Here is a 23240-nt window from a genome sequence, read left to right as displayed (position 1 = left end):
TTGCTGAAGGCCTTATAATAGAGGTACCTTGCAAAGGGGGGCCCCCCTAGGGATGTTCACAGTGGAACTGTTCCACTCAGTGGCCTTCATTTCATCCAAATCTATGTCACACCAAACGATGTGAATCCTACCAGCAGGGAAGATAGTGAAGTTTGCAGGGAGCCAGGAGAAATTTTTGGGTTTGAAGAGAGAAGAAGTGTGGGGTAAGCAGATAGAGGAAATTATGGGAAGGAGGGTGATCAAGTGAAATATTTTTCTAATTTTAATAAAGAAATTCATTTAGAAAACCATTTAGAAACTTATACCAAGGGAGATTCCACAGATCCCACACAACCTCTTGGGGGACTTGGTTAAGGCATTCAGGATTTGCAGCAATATATTCTATAGCAAGTAAAGTAAGAATGAAAGTTATTTTAGGGTTCATGAGGACTGTCCTGGTCCGATGTCTCAGGAAGACTGTCCGCTTTGGTTGTTACTTTGGATGTTGCTTTGGAGGCCAGTTTGGCCAGATGTTTTCTGAAATCATAAGCAGGTGTCAGAGACCAATTTGAAGGTCCAGGTGTGGTCGGGAGCATGGTTGGGCACTTGTTTTAGATGTGAGACATGAATCCAAGAGGTGACTTCCTTTAATTTTGCAGCAGAAGAGTTAGTTAAGAGTGCCTGGTAAGGTCCTTTCCAGCGAGGTTGCAAGGAGTCTTTTAGGTGGTGCCTTTTCCAATAAACAAAGTCACCTGGCTGTAATCCGTGATCCCTGGAGTCTTCAGCCCCCAGGAGCTCGCTGTGGAAAGGCTGTTACCAGCTTTGTATTATTTGTCAGAGTTTTAAGTAGTCCCTGACAATAATAAGTAGTCCCTGACAATAATATAGCATTTCTCCTTTAAGGAAGGCTGCTCATATAAGCCCTCATCCAGCCTCATAGGTCTCCCTGTTATTATTTCATAAGGTGATAGACAGTATTTTCCAAAGGGAGAGGATCCTAAGGTTAAGCAAAACCAGTTGGAGGGCTTTTGGCCAGGGGAGGTTAAAGGCTTCAGTTAATTTAGCTAATTGAGTTTTTATTGTGCCATTTGTCTGTTCTACCAACCCAGAGGATTGGGGCTGATAGGCACAATGGAAATGTTGTATGATGGGCCAAATTTTGCAAATGGATTGAATAATTTGTCCAGTAAAGTGAGTCCCACAATCACTGTGTAACTCAGAAGGGATTCCCCAAACTGGAATGATTCTTTCCAGCAGTATTTTGCCTACTGTTAAGGCTGTAATCCTCTGACAAGGAAATGCTTCTACCCAGTGAGAGAACATGCAAACCAAGACCAACACATATTTATACTGCTGGGATGGCAGCATCTGGGTAAAGTCCAGTTGCCAAATTCCAAATGGTCCTGTAGGCAAGGGAAAATGGCCTTGAAACGGTTTATGTTTTGGACATATAGTACAACGAAAATATACCTTTTGGGCTGTTGTGGGGGATGGTTTCCAGAAATATTGTTTTCCCCATGACATCATTTTCTCAGGGGCCCAGAGAGTCATTTCATGAATGAATTGAAGGAGAGGAAATTGTGCACCTAAAGGAATTATAGGTTTTTTTGTTAGGACCCAGCCACAACTCTCTATCTGGGTCAAATACAGCTCCCTTTTGCTGCCAGATTTGTTTCTCTCAAGGGGTTGATGCCTGTTGGTATTGTAAAAGAATGTTAGTGAGGGTATTGGTGGGTCACAAGGTGCATTCTCATGTAGGGTAGGTTATCTTTCCCAAGGCAGCGTTCTTTGCTACATCATCGGCTACATTGTTTCCCTTAGCTTCTTCAGTGTTACCTTTGCAATGTCCAGGAACTTTTATGATTGTCAGTTGTTTTGGCATTTGGATTGCTTCTAATAGCTCTGAGACTTGATGCCCATTTCTTATAGGTTGTGCAGATGAGGTAAGAAACCCTCTCTGTTTCCACAGCATGCCAAAATCATGGGCTGCTTCAAAGGCATGGTGGCTATCACTATATATACTAGCTATCTTCCCTTCAGCCAAAATGCAAGCTCTAGTTAACACTATTAATTCAGCCTTCTGAGCTGATTTTACTCCTTGGAGTTGTCCACTTTCTATTATGTCTACTACAGAAGAGACAGCATATCCTGCCTGATAATGCCCCTGATCATCCTTCAAATAAGAACCGTCTGCAAACCAAATTAATTCAGCATTGATAGGAGCTTCCTGTAAATGTGCTCTAGGAGAGAGTAAGGTATCAGTTAGTAGACTGCAGTCATGTTCTTCCTCTTATTCACCTGGAAGAGGGAGGGCAGTAGCAGGGTTAAGAGTATTGCAGTGCTTCAAAGCGATGTTAGGGGCAGAAAGCAAAAGCACTGCATAGGAGGCAAGGCGACTTACAGAATAGTGCTGAGTGTGGTGAGAATTTAGGAGAGATTCTACAGAATTGGAACCATAAATTGTTAGTGGGGACCACAGGACAAATTCCTCAATTTTCTTACATAAAATGGCTGCAGCTGATATGGCTCTCAGACAACAGGGGTGTCCTTTTGCTACTGGGTCTAACGGTTAGCTGAAATAACCAATTGGTCTGTGATTGCCACCATGTTTCTGAGTTAATACTCCAAGAACATTCCCATTTATTTCATGTACAAAAAGGCAAAAAAGGCAGGCTATAGTTGGGGTGTCCTAAAGCAGGTGCCTGGGTAAGAGCCTGCTTTAGATCCTTTATGTGTTGCTTTTCCCTTTCCCCTCAGCAGATTGGGTCTGGTTGGTGATGCTTTAGTCTTTTGTATAAGGGCTGAGTCATGAATGAGTAATTTGGAATCCAGCTTCTGCAGTAGCCTGTTTACCCTAAGAACCCTCTTAATTGTTTTTTTGTTTTGGGCAAGAGAAAGGTCATGATGGCAGAGATTCTCTCAGGGTTTATTAGAAGTCCCTTTGGGGAAATCGTGTGTCCTAGGTATTGAACTTGGGGGAGACAAAATTGTAATTTATCTCTGGACACTTTGTGTCCCTTCTGAGCAAGTCGCTGTGGCAGGTAGATAGTGCTCTCCTCCGCATCCACTCAGGGAGGGTGAACACAACAGCAGATCATCCGCCTTCTGAATTAGGGTAGATTTATTTGGGAATACAATATCATCTACATCTTCCTTTAATATCTGAGAAAAATATGTAGGACTTTCAGAGTATCCCTGGGGCAAGACTGTCCATGTATACTGGCGATGTTCCCAAGCGAAGGCAAAAAGATATTGACTATTCTGATCTACAGGTAAGCTGAAGAAAGCACTGCGTAAGTCAATGACAGAGAAGTGGCTGGCAGTGATAGGAATATTGGACAGTAAGGTGTGGGGGTTAGGGACAACAGGGTGCCTAGGAATCACTGATTTATTTATGGCTCTTAGGCCCTAAAAAAACCTCCAGTCTTTCCCATTTGGTTTTCTGACTGGGAGGATTGATGTGTTGCAAGGGCTGGTGCAGGGTATTATGAGCCCTTTATCTAAGTCATCCTGGATGATTGGTTTGATTCCTAGTAAGGCTTCAGGCGTAAGGGGCTATTGCTTAATGTTTGGCAGGGGTTTAGACACATCTATGGTTATCTCTATGGGAACTGCTGACCTTATTCGTCCAATATCCTTGGAAGAGTTTGCCCATACAGAATCTGGTATTTTGAATAAGAAAGGCTCTAAATCCCCCTGTTCAAAATCTCCATCAACCTTAGCAGGCATGATACTACATGTGGGTTTTTGTAAGTCTTCTGTGTCTCCCAAAGTGAGAATCATCTCTCCCTTCTGTGAAAGCCAGATGTGGGCATTATGGGTCTCTAAGAAATCCCGTCCCAGCAGATGTATAGGGGCACTATCTACTAAAAGAAAAACATGCTGCCCTGTAAGTTCCCCTAATGGAAATTGGAGGGGATCAGGTTTAAGAGCAATAATTGGCGAGTTTGAGATCCCTGCCATTTGAATTTTTACTCCCAGGGAGAGGGTTTTTAATTAAGGCAGGGTTGAGGACTGAGAGTGTGGCACCTGTGTCCACAAGGGCTCTGGTGTCTTCCTCATTTATGGATTTTTCTATTTCCCCTAGAGTGTTTGTTAGAAGTAAGGGAAAACCCTCTCTACTCTTTCAGAGCATCCCTATTCTGGTTTTAAAGTTCCTTGGTGCCTCCTTCTGGGGCCTTCAGCTCCTTTTGTGCGAGCACCCATTTAAGTTTCTTGCAATCCTTTTTAAGATGTCCCTTCTTTTTACAATAATAACAAGTCACTTCCTCTGTGGCCTGTTGCAGCGATCTAGGCAGGGGATGGAACCCCTGTGACCTTCCAATTTGGTTACTAAGTTGCTTTAGCTCTAAACACATAATCTTAGAGGCTGTTCCCTTTTGCTTCTTAACTATTGTTTGTGACAACTAGTCAGCTGGGGTGACTAGGTTGCTAGTGGGCAGAGAAGCCCAGGCCACATTATTTCTCTTTACGAAGGTCACTAATTCATCATCTAAGCCTTGCACAAATCCAAAATTTAGTAAAGTCTCATTTTTACCACGCTCAAAATGTTTAGAAGGTATCCCTTAATATTGTTTGAATGTTTTTTCAAACCTGATGTAAAAGTCAGGTATGGTTTCATTTGGACCTATTTTTTACATTGTTGCACCCTTGCCCAATCTATAACTTTGGGGAAAATCTGTTGTAAATTTTCAGAGGCGGCAAAGAGCTCCCTGCATTTTTCTCTCCTATTTGCATCTACTTTGTCAAAATCTTCTAAAGGTTGTTTCCAACCTGCTACCCTAAGCCATTCTTTAGCTTTGTTTTGGGGGACTGGTAGCTCAATTAGCTGATACAGGTCAGAGAACCCTGGATCATGGTCTTAAGTGTTAATTGGAATTCCCTGGCAAACCCAAGGGGGTCTTAGGTTGGGTTAGGAATCTGGACATCAGGGTTTCAACTCTGTTTTGGTCCAGGGTGTGTACACTATATTAGGATGCCCTGTCTTGGTGGGTTTTATTTTAAAGGGAGAAACTACTACTTTATCTTCTTTTCTAGCTTTTTCTGATCCTTTTACAGTTGGAGGTGAGGGAATAGGGGAAGGAGGGGGGGGGAATGAAATCGCCAGGACAAGGAAATTCAAAGAACATAGGGTTAGGGGGAGCGGAAGGAGAGACAGTTTTTGGAGCCTTCCTGATTTCAGAAGTGGCTTCTGTTAGTTTCTTTAATTCCAAGACAGTCTCAAGTATTTTCTTATTAACTTCCTGGAGGGAGGCAAGTTTATCATTCCCTCTTTTGGATGATTCCAAATGCCAGCTATAGTATGATCCCCATTCATTTTTCTTAAATCGAGAGCCTAATTTCTCTAGTTTAGTGTGCAAGAAAACCAATTTGGGAATATCGAAAGTTCCCCATTTTGGAAACCTCAGAGCTAGGTCGTCCTTAGAAAGATCTTCCCATTTATACAAATACTTGCAAGTAGAGGCACCATAATTATCAAACATAAAACCAGCTGGGGTACCTAAAGGAGGTAGTTCTTCTTGCCTTTCCTCATTCTTAGAAAATTTGTCCCCCCCCCCCTTTTTTTTTCTGAAGGAACCGAACTGTGGTCTAGAGTTTAATGTTGTGGATCAGAGTGTGCTGGTTGTGGGTGGGGCTCCTGAGTGTTTCACCACTGAGTCGGTCCCACCCTCGTACGTGTCTCAGTTTCTCTCTTTGGGGGTCTAGTACCTCTGAGATGGCTCAGAACACCAAGTGATCAGCTCTTACATGCGTTTCCTAGACAAGCCTTCCTTTAATTAATTTGTTGGGGGTTCCCTATGGCCCTACTTGTGCCTGGGGAATCGCCCCAGGCAACTCCCAATCAGGGCCCTGGTCCCCCAGGGCTGCCTTAGGTATGGGAGGAGTCAGCCACCCCTTATCTTTGGAGCTGAGAAACCCAGTCTAGTCTCTCATTTATCTACAAACAAGACAGTTGGGTTCCTTGTGCAAATGCTCAGACAAGACAACTGAGATTAGTTTAGAGAGGAAAAAGGCAATGGAGAAAACCCTTTAGAGTGCACTTCCAGATCAAATTAGGATCCCAAACAACAACATCCTAGGAAGAGAACTGACAGCTCAGAATAAACTGATACCATCAACCAAGAGCGGGAGGTCTGGGTCTCAGGAGGACTTACCAGGTTCCCGCTGGAGCTCAAAGTTGTAGGGCTCGTGCTGGTACCTTAGCTCCAGGTTCAGGCGTCTCCTTCGGGGAGTCCTGAGTCTTCTCTGAGCCCCATGCTGGGTGCCAGAGTTGTGGACAGAAAAATCCAAACTCTGAAATATTTGAAAGAAGTTTATTCTGAGCCAAATTTGGGGACCATGGCCTGGAGCCACTCCCAAGAAGCCTTGAGCAAGTGGACTCACTGTGGCTAGGTTACAGTTTGGTTTTGTACATTTCAGAGAGACAGGGGTTACAAATAAAGTCATCAATCAATATGGGAGGCATACAATGGTTTGGTCCAAAAAGGTGGGACGTCTCAAAGAGGTTATAGGTGGGTTTAAAGATTCTTTGGCTGACAATTGGCTGAGAGAGTTAGGCTTTAGCTAAAAGACCAGAAAGGAAATGCTTAATTTAAGATAAAGTGACAGGAGAATCTTTCAAGTTAAGATAAGGATCTGCTAGGATGCTTGAGTTAAAATGAGGGCTTTCTATCTTTTAGGTGATGTTACCGTTTACCATTTGTGAGTGTCACTCATCTGGCCCCCTTGGGAAGGAATTTTGAGCAAAAGTAAAAGATCAGAGTTCAGTCCTCAAAGCCCAGGCTCCCTGTCTCCCACGCGGAGAGTGCATTTCCTTCCTCTGCTCTCCGCACCCACCTGGAAAGGCTGCTGCCTGCCGTGTCCTGGCCCACCTGGCCCTGGCAGTCTCCCTGCAGCATTCTGGAGCCATGAGGCTGGGGAAAACGTAGCACAGGACCCAAAGCTGGCTTCTGGGGGCCGGGATGTGTGGCTTGGACCTTGGTCCTTCTCTCTCAGTTTGTCCCTGCTGCTGCAGCTGCTTTCAGGCTCCCGTGGAGCCTTGGGAAGGTGGTGCTTCCTGCTGACAGCAAGATCTCAGAGCTCCAGGGAGGGAACTTCCTTGAGCCAGGAGATTTGCCCCTCCGTGCTGGTCATAAGAAAGAGATACAAAGACAAACAATGGAAATTTTTAAGAATTCTCAGTTTTATCTGCACACAGGAAATAACATTTGAAAGGCCTTGGGAGGCAGCAGGCACTTTTTGATTAGTTTGATGACATAGCCATTTGGACTGCCAGGAAGACAAGTAGATGTAATAATTAATACATCTTACTGCTTTACAGGGCAATAAAATAGGGAAACAGGATCCAGGCTGTGGTTTTCTCCTTTTAACGGGACTCTTGTTTGTATATGTGTGTGTGTTTTCCCAAGTTTAAACTTTCAGGGTTACATAACCGTTCCCCTTGGCTTATAATCAAACTTCCAGATTAACTAGAGGTGCCCTGCACAGACTGGGAGTTGGCATGGAGGTGAGCCACGTGACAATGTCCAGCTTCCCGGTTGGGGCTGCTCTCTAAGCAATGGCATTTATTTGCAGGTCAGGGAAGAGAGTTGTTTGCAGATAGATCATGGTACCCATATTAGAGGCTTTCAGGCCAATGCTCTGAGCATCTTCAGTTCGAAAAACTGTAACCATTTAAAGTTAGGAATCCTATCAAACCCTGTTTGTTGTAAAGAACGTTCAGTGCATTTGAGATGTCTATACTGGCAAGAAGCATTCAAAAGAAAGTCAAAATTTCTGGTTATTGGAGTTCTGATTTAAGTGGTGTATTCAATCCTCCATGGATTAGAACAATGTAATTCTTAGAAACAATATCTTGTGGGGCTGGGATCCTAAAGGTTTCTTCTCTTCTCCTGCTTGCCACCTTCTTTTAACTGAATTACCATCTCCTAGATGCTGATTAAAATGAAAATTATGGCTATCTCTGTAGGATTTGCAAATGTAGTGGGGGAGAGATTATGGGTAGGACTGAACATTTCAAACTTCTTTTTGTAGAACATGTATCTGTGTGATGCATAATTTTGTATGTCAACGTCGCTAGGCCACTGTGCCCGGATTATTCTGGATATTTCTAGAAAGGTGATTTTTGAGTAATACTAGCACTTAAATTGGTGGACTTTGAGTAAAGTAGATTACTCTTCATGACATGGGTGGGCCTCATCCAATCAGTTGAAGGCCTTAGGAGAACAAAGACTGACCTCCCAGTGTGAGAAGGAATTCTGACAGCAGACTGCCTTTGCATTCCAGCTGCAACTCTTCTCTGGGTCTCCAGCCTGCCAGCCCACCCTGCAGATCTGGGACTTGCTCTCCACAGTTATGTGAGCCAATTCCTTAAAATCTCTCTCTCTCTCTCTATATATATATATATATATGTATGTACACACACATATGTATGTATACACACATACACATATGTATGTATGTATGTACACACACACAAACACACACAGTCATTTGTATCTGTGGGGGATTGGTTTTAGGACCCCCATGGCCACCAACCGCTGATGCTCCAGTCCCTGCAGAAAAGGGCATAGTTTTTGCATATATAACCTACACGCATCCTCCTGTATGTTTTAAATCATCTCTAGATTACTTATAATACCTAACAAAACATGAATGCTATGTAAACAGTTGTTACACTTTATTGTCTCGGGAACAATGACAAGGAGAAATGGTCTGAGCATGTTCAGTACAGGTGCTTCCCCACCCGCCACGCCCCTGCCAATATATTCCTTCCCTGTTGGTCGAATCCCCAGGTCAGAGCCCTCGGATGCGAAGGGCCGAGCGTGTCTATGGGCACATCCTGTTGGCGCTGTTTCTCTGGAAAAGCCTCATACAAACACTGTATTGGTGGTTGGTAGAACCTCAAGTCTCCCCTAAAACCCAGATCAACTAGTCTCTTCCTGCTGCCCCTGGTCCTCCAGAGTTTACAGTGAGGATTAATAGTCTGGGCTCTGGGCTCCCTAGGGAAAGGCATATAGAAATGCAAAGCACCAGCCCAGCCAGAATCCTCCCTGCCCGGAAACAACAGGTGGGAAACTGAGGCCCCCCAGGCATGGTTTCCTGCTCCTCTGTTCTCCAGAGCTGGCCAAGGGGGAGCCCAGCCCCCAGTGGCTGGGGGAAGGCAAACATTTCAGTCCTAAGAAAGCACCTCACACCTTTGCCTGGCGCAGAGATGGCCTCCCAGTCGCTGTGGTCCTCCTTTTGAGTGAGCCACTCAGTGTAAATTCAGCAGACACGTATGGCAGTTTGAACCCCAAATCCCCCAACACGCCCCATGCCCTCATCTTTTAGTTCTTAGTCTGGTTTGCTGTTTTAGTGAGAGGTTTGGAGGATAAGCTAGAAAGACGGCTGAGTAGGCAGAGGGTTGTGAAAGTGTGACCTGCAAATGAAATGGACCAGATTATCGTCCTTTAACCTTGCGTTTTTCCAAAAGAAACTGATTTTTTTATTATTTTCTTTTCTCTCTCTCTCTTTCTTTCTTTCTTTCTTTCTTTCTTTCTTTCTTTCTTTCTTTCTTTCTTTCTTTCTTTCTTTCTTTCTTTCTCTTTTTCTCTCTTTCTCTCTCTCTCTCCCTCTCTCTCTCTTTTTTTTTTGATATAGGATCTTGCTCTGTCACCCAGGCTGGAGTGCAGTGGCATCAATACAACTCACTGTAGCCTCAAACTCCTGGACTCAGCCTCCGGAGTAACTGGGACTATGGGCACACACCACCATGCTGGGCTAATTTTTCTATATTTTTTTTTTTTGTAGAGATGAGTCTTGCTCAGGCTAATCTTGAACTTCTGGCCTCAAGCAATCAATCCTCGCACCTCGGTGGTCCAGCATGCTAGGATTACAGGCATGAGCCACACCGCCCAGCCCCCCCTTGTTTTTTCTTCCCATAAAAATGATATATTACTTATTGAAAATATTCAAACCCTAGGGAAAGTATTAAAAAGAAAGCTGAACTTTACCAGCCTGAGAAAATCGCTGTTAAAATTTAGTGAATATTTTTCCAGATATCTATGTATGTGAGTGTGTTGGTTTACTAGGGCTGCCATAACGAAAGACTGCAGAGTGGTTTAAACAACAGAAACTTGCTTTCTCACCGTTCTGGAGGGTAAAAGTCTGCTCCAAGTGTCAGCAGGGTTGGTTTCTTCTGAGGCCTGTCTCCTTGGCTTGCAGATGTCCGTCTTCTCCCTGTGTCCTCACATGGTCTTCCCTCTGCTGCACGTCTGTGTCCAAGTTTCCTCTTCTCATCAAGACACCAGTCCTATTGGATTAGGTCCCAGCTGAAGACCTCATTTTAGCTTGATTACTTCTTTAAAGACCCCATTTCCAAATACAGTAACATTCTGAGGTTCCAGGTGTCAGAACTTTAACATGAATTTTGGATGGACATAGTGCGTATGTGTGTACTTCCGAATAGATTTACACCAAGGAGATGATAGTACCCTTGTTTTTCTATAACTGCTATTTCACTCGTCACCGTGTCTTTCTAAAACAATAAACATAACCATTTCTCATCACTACTTAGGATTCCATTGTACGTGACTATCATAATTTATTAGCCAACTCTGGTTTGATATAAATTAAATTTTTTCCTAATATTTCACTATTATAAACTACATTGCAATGGACATCTTTTGGACATTTGGTAAATTTCTAGAAATTAAATTCTGGATCAAAGGAAAAGCTTATTTTAAATTTGATACAGATTATTATTCTGTCCTGCAGTGTATAAGCTCAACATCAGAGCATGATACATCCATTTCCTCTTATGCTTGCCAACACTGGGCACTGAGATTCTTTTTAAATCTAGGCCAATCTGATGAACCCATGTACATAATAGTTATTACCTGCCTTGTTTTGATTACCTGTGATATTGAACACATTTTTAGTGTTTGTTGGCCATTTGCTTTTTTTATGAATTAGCTCTTCATGTCTTTTGTCTATTTTTCTGACAGGCTGTTACTACTTTTATTTTTCACTTGTAAAGGCTCTTTTTTTTTTTTTTTTTTGAGACAGAGTCTCGCTTTGTTGCCCAGGCTAGAGTGAGTGCCATGGCATCAGCCTAGCTCATAGCAACCTCAAACTCCTGGGCTCAAGCAATCCTACTGCCTCAGCCTCCCGAGTAGCTGGGACTACAAGCATGCGCCACCATGCCCGGCTAATTTTTTCTATATATATTGGTTGGCCAATTAATTAATTAATTAATTAATTATAGTAGAGACAGGGTCTTGCTCTTGCTCAGGCTGGTTTTGAACTCCTGACCCTGAGCAATCCGCCCGCCTCAGCCTCCCAGAGTGCTAGGATTACAGGCGTGAGCCACCGCGCCCGGCCTATTCTTTCTTTCTTAGTACTTTCTTTGGGTTTAATTTGACAATTAAACTTGTCAATTTAATTCTTGAACTAGATGGGTAGTTAATTTTCAACCTTTCCGGTTTTCTAAACTATTCATTTTAAGCTATACGTTTCCTTCTAAGTGTGGCTTCCTCTAAGTATAGATGCATTCTGCGTGTTTTGTTATGTATTGTTTTTGTTATCATTCAGTTAAAACATTTTACAATTCTATTAAGAATGCATTTTTGATCCATGGGTTATTTAGCAATGTATTGCTTAATATCCTAATATTAGGGAATTATCTACTTATCTTTTCTTACTGATTTCTTGCTTAATTCCATTGTGGTCATAGACATAACCCGAATGATGTCAGCATGACATCAGTACTTTGAGTTTTTGTTCTTTGTGGTGTTGTTGTTGTTATTCTGGGTTTTTTTTTTCTTTTTTCTTTTTAAATTATCAGGTTAGTGAAAAAATCTTTGAAGTTTTTAAATTTGTTTTATGTCCCAGTATAATGTTGGTTTTGATAAAAGACCCACATGGACATAAAAATTGTACAGTTAGTTGTCTGCCACATTTAGAAAATTTCAGTTAGGATAAGTTTGTGAATTTTGTGGTTCAAATCTCGCATCTCCGTAATGGGTATTTTGGGGTTTTGTTTGCTTCTGTCTACTTTTTCCATTCATTTGTGAAAGAAGTGTGTTAAAATCTCCCACTCAGATGATGGATTTGTCTGTTTATTCTTTTGCACATGCCAATTGTTGCATTATATTTTTTGGATCTTCGTTATTAGAAACATAGAAATGGGAATTGTAATATCTTCCTGGTGAATTGACCCAATTATCATCATAAAATTTTTTCTTCTTGGGATGTTTCTCTTTATCTCCAGCGCTACTTCCTACATGAAATCCTACTTTGCTTGATATTAGTATTATTTCTCCAACTATTTAAGTGTCTGCATAGTATATCTTTTCCACCCCTCTACTAGTGTATGTCTTGTAAACTCAGATAGTTATTAGATCTTTGTTTTATCCAGTCTGTTAATCTTTGTCTTTTAACTGAAATATATAATTAATTTATAGTTAATGTGATTCTAGATATATTTTGGTTAAAATCTATTATATTGCAAATTTTTTATTCTTACCTAGTCTATGTTTCTTTTTCTTCCCTTGTCTTGCTTTGGATTAGTCATATATTTTAGTTTTTATGATTCCACGCACCTCGTCCTTTCAGCTTGTTAGTAACATATTATCTTACTAATCAATTAATGATTACCCTAGGAATTACAATGCAATCTTGTTTTCTTAAAGTCTTATTTAATAAAGTGGTAAAGTAGTACTTTTCCACTTCCTGGACAATGTGAAGACCTTATAGTACCTCAACTTCATTTCTCCCTTCTAGTCCATTATGCTATCATATATTTTTATTTCTATATATTTTCAACTCACAAGACTATATTGTTGTTTTAAACATTCAATAGTCAATATTTAATCTTACCAACATATTTACCTTTTTCATTGCTCTCCATTCATTCCTGGGTTACCATGCTTCCTTCTGACATCATTTTCCTTCTGTCTTAAACACTCCATCAAGTACTTTCCTTAGTGCAGTTCTGCTGGCAATACAGTCTCTCATTTTCTGTTTCCAAAATATGTCTTTGTTTTTCCTTAAATTTTGAAGGATATTTTTGCTGGATATAGAATTCTAGAATGGCACTTATTTATTTTTTCATCATATTGAAGATTTTATTGGCTTGTATCCTGGCTTCTATTATATCATTATTTTCTGGCTTTTTAAGGATAATTTGTACCTTTTAAGATTTTTTTTTCTTTGTGCTTTGTTTTCAGCAGTTTTACTATATTGTGCCTAGGTGTGGTATTCTTTGAATTTTTTCTTCTTGGGATTTGCAGAGTTTGAAGGTATAGATTGATGTTCCTTGCCAATTTGGGGAAAGTTTTTAGATGTCATCTTCAAATATTGCCTCTGTTCCATGCTCTCTCATCTCCACTTCTGGGATGCCAGTAATATACTCTAAAGATCTTTTCACCCTGTGTTCCATATGTCTCTTACCTTCTTTCTTATATTGGCTAATTTTTTTGATCTCATTCCTTTAGTTTGGTATTTTCTTCTGAACTCTCTTCTAGACCACTAATCCTCTCCTCAGCTGTATCTAATTTGCTGTTAAACCCATCAGCAAGTACTTTTTTTTTGAGACAGAGTCTCACTCTGTTGCCCAGGCTAGCGTCCTGTGGTGTCAGCCTAGCTCACAGCAACCTCAATCTCCTGGGCTCAAGCAATCCTCCTGCCTCAGCATCCCAAGTAGCTGGGATTACAGGCATGTGCCACCATGCCCAGCTAATTTTTTTTGTATATATATTTTTAGTTAGTCAATTAATTTATTTCTTTTTTTAGTAGAGACAGGGTCTTGCTCTTGCTCAGGCTGGTTTCTAACTCCTGATCTTGAGCGATCCGCCTGCCTAGGCCTCCCAGAGTGCTAGGATTACAGGCGTGAGCCACCGCGTGCGGCCCCATCAGCAAAGTTCTTAATTTCAGTTATAGTATTTTTCAGTTTTATCATTTCCATTGGTTTTTTTTTATATAGATTCCAATTCTATAGTAAAATTCTCCATTTTGTTATCTACTTTCTTGATCATATTGACTAAAGTTATTTTAAAGTCCCTGTCTGATAAGGCTTATGTTTGGATCACTTGTGAATTTGTTTTTAATGTCCTTTTTTTTTTATTAGTTCTGTCTTTTTTGTGTGCTTGTTAATGTTTGGCTGAATGTATGACATTATATGTAAAAAATGGTATATCCTCTGGATGGTGTTATCTTCCTCTAGAGATGATTTATCTAGCTTCTTTTAGTTAGAGTAAACGAAAATCATCTTAATCCAACTGGATATTCATTTTATTCAAAGCTGGATTTCTTTCTTTACCTGATCTAGTCTATTTCTGATTTGGTCTAACTCCAAAATATACTCTTTTAGGAGTCCCATTCAAAAGCTCAGGGTGAAAATAATAAAGAAAGAAAGAAGCCAGGTGTGGTTATTTGGGAGTCTAAAGTGGGAGGTTTGGTTGAGCCCAGGAATTCAAGGCTTCAGTGAGCTCTGATGGTGCCACTCCACTCCAGCCTGAGCAACAAAGCAAGACCCTGTCGTTATAAAAAGAAAAGAAAACAAACAAGCAACAACAACAACAACAACAAATCAATTTACAGTCTTTCCCTGGGCCACTCCTCCTTACCAGACCCTGACCTCTGATTTTGATCTTTTCAAGCTCATTGAAACTGTCAGTAGTTCTACTTATCTTTTCAAATTTAGCAGCCACTTTCTGCTTGGTTTCTTTTTTTTTTTTTTTTTTTTTTTTGAGACAGAGTCTCGCTTTCTTGCCTAGGCTAGAGTGAGTGCCGTGGCATCAGCCTAGCTCGCAGCAACCTCAAACACCTGGGCTCAAGCAATCCTCCTGCCTCAGCCTCCCGAGTAGCTGGGACTACAGGCATGCGCCACCTTGCCCGGCTGATTTTTATATTATATATATTAGTTGGCCAATTAATTTCTTTCTATTTTTATGGTAGAGACGGGGTCTCGCTCAGGCTGGTTTTGAACTCCTGACCTTGAGCAATCCGCCCGCCTCAGCCTCCCAGAGTGCTAGGATTACAGGCGTGAGCCACCGCACCCGGCCTGCTTGGTTTCTTCACTTTTAACGTCTGTGCTGTTTAAGAATTGACAAATAGCTTTAGGAGAAAAGCTGCTCAGACTATTAGGCTAAATTTTCTTGCTTCCTGTCTATTCTGATATGGCCTCAAGTTCTAGGTGCTTTGGAAGCCTTGAATTCCAATTTCAATCTCCCCAGGCCCATGAAATTGCTGAAAGCTCTGTTCAGCTTGTTTGCCTTTTTGTTTGTGCTATTTACGCTGGACCAATGCCTTGAGGGGGGAAATTAGGAGAATGTTGAGTTCATTGCATCTCTTGATCTCTTGATCTTAAGAAAGCCAGAACATAAAGCCAGTTCTTTATGTTCTGGCTTTCTTTATAGCTCTCTGATGCCTTCAAATGGAGTGTGTGTGTGTGTGTGTGTGTGTGTGTGTGTGTGTGTGTGTGTGTGTGTTGCAGTTGTTTTAATTGTGCTCAGTGGAAGAATTGATTGGCTACTGGCAGCTTTGTCATACCCATGAGTGAAAATTCATCTTTAATTTTTAAACTTTGTTTTTGTTCCCCCATGGCCCCACTTACCTCTCACCTGAGTACCCCACTATGTCAATGATGCCATTAAGTACACAATATCTGGTTGCCAGTTCCTAACCTGAGCAATTCCAAATTCTCTCTCTCCTCATAGTCACTATCTTTGCTTGTGAGTGCTCCTAAAGGAGGTCACCAAATTATACTCTTTGGGTCAGCTACAAGTCTGAGTCGCAGATTTGAGGCATCATTCTAGCCACGTCAGCCATTTCTCTTTAACTCTTCTGTGTCCTTCACAACCACTACTTCCCATGCTCTCAAATGTTCAACCCCACTCTTGACTCTGTCACTGTCAGTTGACAACCTGAATCTCTGAGTTTATTAGGGTCTGAATTTATTGCAGTTTCTACCTCAAGAGTTCTCTATTTTCTTGTCTATCTTCTCCTCCTTCACTCTTGACTTAGAGGAAGACATATCTCTCCTCTGTTATGAAGAATCTCTGTCCTTGATTTCATCTCATTTGACTCCTAAGTCTCTCTTGAACCTTTTAGCATTCTCTATTTTCTCATCGTTTGTCAATAAACATGCTCAAATCTCCCCATCCCCAAACAAACAAAAATTCTTAATTCAATTCTGTTATCCTCTCTTGCTACTATCTTCTAAGAAGTGACGACCAACTTTAAAAAAAGAAGTAACCTGGCTGGGCGTGGTGGCTCACACCTGTAATCCTGGCACTCTGGGAGGCCAAGGTGAAAGGATTGCCTAAGCTCAGGAGTTCAAGACCAGCCTGAGCAACAGTGAGACTCTGTCGCTGCTAAAAATAAAAAAATTAGGTAGGCATGGTGGTGGGATGATAGCTTGAGCCTAGGAGTTTGAGGTTGCAGGGAGCTATGATGATGCCACTGCACTCTAGCCAGGGCGACAGAGTGAGACTCTGTCTAAAAAAAAAAAAAGAAGAAGTAATCTATATTTATTATCTCAACTTCCTCACCACCCATTCACTCCTTGCAACTTAGTTTCTATCCTCATCACTCTACAGAAACTCTTCAATAGCCTCTTTTGACCTAAATCCAAAGTCCAGTGGCCTCTTCCCAGTTTAAATCTCCTTTGATGTCTCTGTAACATAGGGCCAATTTCTTGTCATTCCTTCCATCTTTGGCTTTTCTGACATGATTTGTCTTTGGATCTTCCACTTCTTTAACAAGTTTTTCTGTCTCCCTTACTACATCATCTTCCTTCTTTTACTCTCTCAGTGCACATGTTCTCCAAGTCTCTGTTCTGAGCCTTCTCCTTTTCTTCTCTTCCCACTCCTCCCCTCTCTGACTACCACATTCACACCCACAACTTTCATTATTAATATTATCTTAAGGAAGGTAACACCCCAAATTTATTTTCAGTTGCATTTTCATTTCTATTTAATAACTTGTAATTCCAGCTACTTCCTGGACATCTGTCCTGGGATGTTCTACCAAGATCACAAACTCAACATGTCCAAAATGAGTTCATTTCTCCCCAAATCGGCTACTTTTCCTGATTATTCTTTCTCTGTTGAAGGTACCAAGAAGCTTACAGTAACTTGAGCCTTAAAAGTTACAGTCATCATTGACTCCTTTTCTTGTTCTATCCTCCAACAGCTCTGATGTTATGTTTAATTAATCTCTAAACAACGTTTTACATGTCCCCTTCCTTCCGTCATTCCACTCTTAAGTTACTGCTTTTGCAATAACAAGGTGATTTGCTTCCTGTTTCTACATCTTCTAATCTACTTGTATTGCTGCCACTAGACTAATGTTGCTTAATATATGTTGAATGAATAACCAAAGCACAGTTTTAATCATGTTACCTGCTGGTTGCCTCCCTCACATTGACTAAATGAAATCCAGGCTTCTTAGCTTAGTTCCAAGCCCTTTGAATCTGGTTCTAGAATGGATCTCTACTTTTGCAGCTTTAAATCTTTTGTATACCCTGTGTTTCAGTCAAATACACCACCACTTCCCAAGCTTTGTCCTGCAATACAATAGTGCCCTTCAGGGGGTTGATACTGTTTCTCGATAAAAATTCTCTGCGGTAATTAAATTTAACCAAAGTCAGACAGCTTTCTTGCACAATCTCTCAAAGCCTTTACTATTCTGATATACATTGTGAACCGCCAATTGAGAGGAAAAGCATGTGGTATTTCTCAATGCTATTTAACCATGAATCCTGTTTAAGAGACTATAACTTATCTCACAAGACACCAATGTTCCAAGAAACACATTTTTAAACAGGCTGATACAGATGCCTCTTTATTCCCCAAACATACTCCCTTTCTCACATCATTCTCTTAGATTAGAACAGTGGTTCTTAACCAAGCTTGCCCTCCGAGGGAAATTTAGCAATGTCTGGAGATGTTTTGGTTGTCACAACTGAGAGCAGTTTTGACTGATGGGTAGAAGCCAGAGATGCACTAAACATCCTACAATGCACAGGACAGCCCCCCCCCCAGCAAAGAATGAGCCACCTGCAAAGTCCACAGTGCCAAGGCTGAGAAACCCTGGTCTATAACACTCTTCTCACTTCCTCCCTCTGCCATTGAAAGCTGTATCCATTTATTTTTTTTTATTTATTTTTTTTTTTTGAGACAGAGTCTTGCTCTGTTGCCGAGGCTAGAGTGAGTGCCATGGCGTCAGCCTAGCTCACAGCAACATCAAACTCCTGGGCTCAAGCAATCCTTCTGCCTCAGCCTCCCATGTAGCTGGGACTACAGGCATGCGCCACCATGCCCGGCTAATTTTTTCTACATATATTAGTTGGCCAGTTAATTTCTTTCTATTTATAGTAGAGACAGGGTCTCGATCTTGCTCAGGCTGGTTTCGAATTCCTGACCTCGAGCAATCCACCCGCCTCGGCCTCCCAGAGAGCCAGGATTACAGACGTGAGCCACCGCGCCTGGCCTGTATCCATTTCTTAAAGTCCAGATCAAACATTCCCTCTTCAGTGAATGCTTCATTTTACCACTTAAATCTTCTTCTTCTCTATAATCCTGTATATGTTGCTTTTATAGTATGTATCTAATTCTTTCCTATATTATACATATTTATGTACATTTATAGCATCTCGTACTAGACCATAAATGTTATCGAGAATAGGGACGATAAATATCGTGATCATTTTTTTCTCTCTCGAAAGAGCTAGCACTGTAGTAAGTTCTTGCTTCAAAAACAAAATGGAGCTTTATTTAACTCTTCTTTTTCAGTTACCTCCCAAACCTAATTGTTCACCCAGTCTTGTCAGTTTTTTTTTCCTTCATGTTTTCCCTACATCTTTCTTTTTCTTTCCTTATGCACAGCCACTGCCCCTGAGTGGGCACTATGACTCTGTGTCCCTGCTATGGCAGGGAGGGGAAGTGGCATGCTGGAGAGAGCCCACCCTGATGGCCCACAGCTTCAATTTGACCGCTGGCTCTGCCCCTTCCTGACTGCCTGCCCTCGGGAAAAGGGTTTGCCTTCCCTGGGCACTATAGTTCCTCATGCCACCGGTGGAGGTGATTATATCTGCCTTGCAGGGTTTTTGTAAGGATTAGAGTGAGCAGATGAAGTGCCTGAATCACAGTGGGTGCCCAGCAATGGGCTCTACCAGTCAACAGCCTGAAGGGCTCTTCCTGCCCCAGACTCAGCCCCAAAGCCTTCTCTGATACTCCATCACCCGCACAGCCAAGCTGCTGGGATTCAAGGCTCAGAGCCGCTGTTACCAACAGACTCAAAGGATTACTTCTAATTCTCCTTTCCAAACACTCAAGTCTTGACAAACTAGTCCCTTAACTGGAGTACTTCATACAGGCCTGAGCACGCTCATGTCCCTATTCTGGTTCATGGGGTTCTTCCCCCTTGGAAGTTCCCCTCTTCTATCTACAAACCTTACCCCAATCCTGCCCCAACCTTACTTCTTGGTTCAGTTAAGTCTTCTCAGATTGCTCTGGCTACAAGGATCCTTCCCCTTTCTGAACGTTTGGAGTCCTTATAGTCTGTTCCACTGATGGGCGGCCAGTTTGCATCACCTGATGATGTTTCTTATGTGGGGAACTAGGAAAATGCGTCTGCTGTGACTATCTAGCCTTTCATGTGCTTTTTTATTTTTCTCATTTTAGATGGGAAGCTGCTTGAGGACAACGACTGTGTCTTATTCCTCTTTACCAAAATTACCTTGCACATGGGCTCCAGAAATGTTCAGTCCCAAATATTCAGTCTTCTTTTAACTTGGAGTGTGTCTTAAAATGCCCCCCCCTTTTTTTAGGCCTCCTGCCCACCTTTGAAGTGTTCCTCAGGTGCAGGCAGAAATGGAGGTGCTATCAAGGCCCAGGGTTTTACTTGGGTTAGATGTGAGGGGTTGGGGAGGGGGGTGCCACACACCGGGCTCTGAGAGAATTCCCATAAACAGGGAATAACACCAATCAGACACTAACATTTTAATTAACAATTTTAATGGCTTATCCAAAATAATCCTCCTGATTTGGAAGGATTAAATTCCACTTGACAAAACTACCAGTCCATGTGGAAAGAAGTCTCACGTGCTGCTCTTGTAGTTACCGCAGGGCCTGGTGGGGCAGGAGGGCTACTCAGCAAAGTGCACAGCTGGTGGGAGCCACTGTCCCCAGGCAAGTGAAAACAGCCTGTGCCAGGGCCAGTGTCATAAAACCAACACAATTTGGAAATAATTTCAAGCCTGCAGAGGAGCTGTAAGAATAGGAATAGTACACATTAATAGCCCCCACTGTACATACTTTTACTGATTTACATTTTTGTCCCATTTTATTATTTGTGTCATTGTCTCCCTCTTTCTCCCTGTCTCTGTCCCTCTCCCTCTCTCTTGCTCTAGTCCTCTATTTTTTCTTTGGAACCATTTGAGAGTGACATATATCAAAGCCCTTATCAAACTCCTAAATATTTAAATGTATATTTCCTAAGAATAGTGCTATTCTCTCACACAACCACAGTAAAGTTTTCAACTTCAGTAAATTAAATAGTGATACTATTCTTTTACCTAACCTACCATCTGTTCTCCACTTTTGTTAATTGTTCCAGTAATGTTCTTTAGAACATTTCCCTGCTCCAATAGAGGATGCACTCTAGGATCAGGTATTGGATTTAATTGTCACGTTCCTTAGTCTCCTTTATACTAAAATACTTTCATAATTTTTCTCTTTTTTGTAACTTTAACATTTCCTGTTTAAAAAATAAAGTGTTTATATGTAGAAAACCCTAGAGATCACACACACCCCCACACACACACTGTTATAAGTAATAAATGAATTCAGTAAAGTTGCTATAGACAAAATCAACACACAAAAATTAGTTGCATTTTTATACACTAACAATGAACAATCCAAAAAGGAAATTAAGAAAACAGTCCATTTATAATAGCACCAAAAAGACTAATATGCTTAGGAATAAACTTAACTAAGGAGATTAAAAAAAAGTGTACACTGAAAACTACAAAACATCATTAAAGTAGATTTAAGAAGACACAAATAAATGGAAAGACATCCCATGTTCATGGAATGTAAGAATTAAGATTGTTAAAATGTTTGTACTATCCCAATCTACATATTCCATGTAATTGCTATTAAAATCTTTACTGCAATAACTTAAAAATGATTTTTTAACATAAAAAAAATTTCAAACATTTTCAACAGTGATTTCCTTCACATTTACTGGCTGATGCTTAACATTCTGCTATAGTTAAAAGTCCTTTTCACTCTCCCATTTATTTACAGATAGTCCCAGACTATCTGTATGATGGTCTGACTTAAGACTTTTTGATTTATGAAGCTTCGAAAGCTATAAGTATTTAGTGGAAACCATACTTCAAGTACCCATACAACCATTCTGTTTTTCACTTTCAGTACAGTACTTAATAAAGTACATGAGCTATTCAACACTTTGTTATAAAATAGGCCTTATGTTAGATGATTTTGCCCAACTGTAGGCTAATGTAAGTGTTCTGAACCCTGTTTAAGGTAGGCTATGCTAAGCTATATGTTCAGTAGGTTAGGTGTGTTCAATGCATTTTCAACTTATGATATTTTCAACTTACAATGGGTTTATTGGAATGTAGCCCCATTATAAGTGAGGGGCTCCTGTATTTGTTTGTTGCTTTGTTCATTCATTCATCTATTTATATGTTTATTATTGGTATGGATTCATAGATTCCTATTTTTAATGGTCTTTAATTATTGCTTCCTATTACTTTGTGCTGAAATTGTTCCAGAGTTGCCCAGTAGGAGCCCCTTCCAGCTGCTCCTTGTCCTGTATACCATCATTTTTTGAACATTTGCTTACTTTCTGGCAAAACAAAATGTTTAGCATCTTTTAAAATCCTAGGTAACATTAAGAGACAGAAAGAGGAAGGGAAAAGAAAGAAAGAAGAAAGAGAGAGAAAGGAAAGAAAGGAAGAAAGGAAGAAAACCAGGGAGGAAAGGAAGGGAGAAAGAAAAACGAGGAGGGGCACTGTGGGCACATTGCCAGCACAGATTCGGATCCACTGGTCCCTCTCTGAGAAGGGGCCCATCCCTTCTTGTCATGGAGACTGTAGCAGAGTCTGTATGCCGAGCCTGTGCAGAGCTGATGGGCTTTATGTATTGGTCATAATTCTGTCCGTTGCAAATGACGGAAACCCAACCAAAAATAGAAGACAGAGAATTTGTTGGCTTATATGCCTGAAAAATACTGAGTCAATTTCAAACAAAGCTGAGTCTAGACTCTTGATGCCAGAAATACTACTCTCTCTCTCATTTCTGCTTGGCTTTATCCTGTGTTTGCTTTATTCTTGGTCACCCTCTTCTTCCACGTGGGCAGCCTCTTCTCCCTGGCCGTTCAAGATCAATCCTACTGGTTTAGTAACTCCGGTGGAAATAAAGCACCTCTTTCCCAGGACCGAGACAAAGATCCCAGAGCATCCCTGATTGGCCCATGCCTGAAGCAATCACTGTGCCTGGGAGGGGCAGTACTCTGATTGGCCAGACCTGCTAGGCGCGCCCCTTGAGAGCCGGAAGTGTGGGTGAAGTTCCTCAAAACACTTGGGCTGGGGCTGGAGGGAGGGGTGGTTCCCCAAAGAGAACTTGGAAGTGCTCCTACCGAAGAGGGGAAAGAGATATTGGGAGAGATAATACTTCGGGGAGTATGGAACCCAGGGCACTGGATGGCATCAGAATTTTTACTTCGAGATGCACAAATAAACCACAGCCCTGCCATTTGGTCAGGACAGCCTCCCTCGCCTTCCCCCTAGGCCCCTTACCAGAAAGAAAACTTTGAACCCTCCCGCCTCTCAACCCGGGCCTCTGTCCATCTGACCTTGCTGTGGCTGGGAGGTGCTGGGGGGCGTCTGGTGCTCACCAACGGTGGGAGAGGAGGTGATCCCCGGGGCGGCGAGGAGGGAGCGAGCAAGCCCTGAGCGCCTCGTGGGGCAGCGCCCCTCGGTCTACACAGGCGCCCGTCCCATCATTCCTCTCGCGGCCCGGTAGGCCCAACAGGGACCTGTCCGTCACGTCACGGCTGTGCATTACGACATGTTAGATGGCAATCGACGCGCTGTTAACAGAAGCTGACGGGAAAGCGCTAGCAGTCTGCTTATCTGGATGCCACCCTTGCTGAGTAAAGGGTCATTATCAGAATTATTCACACAGAATTATAGCAGTTGGAAGTCTGCAGATTATTCATTACCTCACCCTCATTTTAGTCAC

The 23240-nt window shown here is 41.8% G+C and overlaps 1 long non-coding RNA gene across 1 annotated transcript in view; it reads left to right on the top strand.

The window, feature by feature from the left end:
* The window catches only part of LOC142876406 (uncharacterized), a 38499-nt gene that overhangs the window by 4183 nt on the left and 11076 nt on the right, over positions 1–23240 (top strand). Inside the window, exon 2 of the long non-coding RNA XR_012923304.1 lies at positions 8266–8336. This is a non-coding gene — a long non-coding RNA (uncharacterized LOC142876406). The remainder of the gene's footprint in view (positions 1–8265; positions 8337–23240) is intronic.

This window comes from Microcebus murinus, chromosome 15, assembly GCF_040939455.1.
Source record: "Microcebus murinus isolate Inina chromosome 15, M.murinus_Inina_mat1.0, whole genome shotgun sequence".
Lineage (NCBI taxonomy): Eukaryota > Metazoa > Chordata > Mammalia > Primates > Cheirogaleidae > Microcebus > Microcebus murinus.
This window is presented reverse-complemented; position numbering and strand designations above follow the sequence as displayed.